Below are 1,453 nucleotides of genomic sequence, written 5' to 3' on the forward strand. Positions count from 1 at the left end.
ATATATATATATATATATATATATATATATATATATATATATATATATATATATATATATATATATATATATATATAAAACAACATGTTTTGTTTTGGTTGTTTGTTTTTGTATAAAGCCTCACACACTATATTAAGCGAGTTTGTTTTAAACATGACATACATATTAATTCATTTTACCAGGCCTTATTCCACACAACTCCGTGAATTTCCCGTGGAGCCAGCCATTCAAACAAAAACAAACGAAACAAAACAAAACAAAACAAAAAACATTATTGCCAACAGCATTTGGTGTTCCCAGGCGGTCACCCATCCAAGTACTAACCAAACCCAACGTTGCTTAACTTCGCTGATCGGACGAGAAGCGGTGTTCTCAACGTGGTATGGCCGTTGGCATGAGACTGCCTACACATTGTGGCTAATAACCAACTCTTTTTAGTCATCACGGCAGGATACGGACCTTCTTGTGGTGTCTTAATGGTAATTGTATCCTAACATATTTTTGTCTCCTTGGCATGGATATTTAACATCGTTTATTCAGTCTTGGGTTTATGTTCTTTCGCCATTTACAGACATTTTACATCTACCTACTTCCTCAGCCTGCCCTGCCAATTTCTAATGAATTTGTGGATTTTCTTTTGTAATACATACATGTGTGTGCTCATCTGCTCTTCAGTTTTTATGATATTTGTCTCATCTGTCCTGCTTTATGATACTTTTACAAAGAACATGAACAAATGCTTCTATTTTAGAGAAGATATGGGATCCAGGTTTCGGAGCCGTTAAACCAACCGTTGTGATTGGTGGACGAGTTGCCAGGTTGCAGCTTCTGTACCGTGCCGGCACATAAATAGGTTCGGCTCAAGCGGCGGCAGCATCATTCCCCCGTGACTGTCTGAGCGTCTCTCATCACCTTGGTTATCTCATCATCATCATGGTAGAAGCAAAGCCTACCAAGAAGGCTGCGGCTGCTGCTGTGGTGGCCACCACCAGGAAACCTCGCGTCCAGGTTGCTCACCCGAAAACTAGTCAAATGGTTCTAGCCGCGGTCGCAGCACTCAAAGACCGTAAGGGCTCGTCTCTACAAGCAATCAAGAAGTACGTTGTTGCCAACAACAAAGTCGAGGCTGCCAAGATCGCCATTTACATCCGAAGATTTCTCAAGAAAGCAGTGGCTGACGGCATTCTTGTTCAGACCAAGGGAAGTGGAGCTAGTGGATCATTCAAGCTGGCCGTAGCAGAGAAGAGGGCCGTTCTAACTCCCAAGAAAGCCACCACAACCAAGAAACCATCTACAGCAGCAAAGAAGGCCGTGGTAACTCCCAAGAAAGCCGCCACAAGCAACAAACCACCTACAGCCTTGAAAAAGAAGCAGCAGCAGCAGCTTGTTGTTGGGAACAAAAAGCCCAAAATAAAGAGAGCTTCAAAATCTCCCAAACCACCCAAGGCAAAGA

At 42.3% G+C, this 1,453-nt stretch overlaps 1 non-coding gene across 1 annotated transcript; it reads right to left on the reverse strand.

The window, feature by feature from the left end:
* Positions 1–275: 275 nt before the first annotated feature.
* Positions 276–394, reverse strand: LOC138351218 (5S ribosomal RNA). Its single transcript, XR_011222369.1, has one exon. It is a non-coding gene; the product is annotated as a 5S ribosomal RNA (ribosomal RNA).
* Between the last annotated feature and the right edge of the window lie 1,059 nt (positions 395–1,453).

The sequence above is a fragment of the Procambarus clarkii genome, chromosome 48 (genome assembly GCF_040958095.1).
Source record: "Procambarus clarkii isolate CNS0578487 chromosome 48, FALCON_Pclarkii_2.0, whole genome shotgun sequence".
NCBI lineage: Eukaryota > Metazoa > Arthropoda > Malacostraca > Decapoda > Cambaridae > Procambarus > Procambarus clarkii.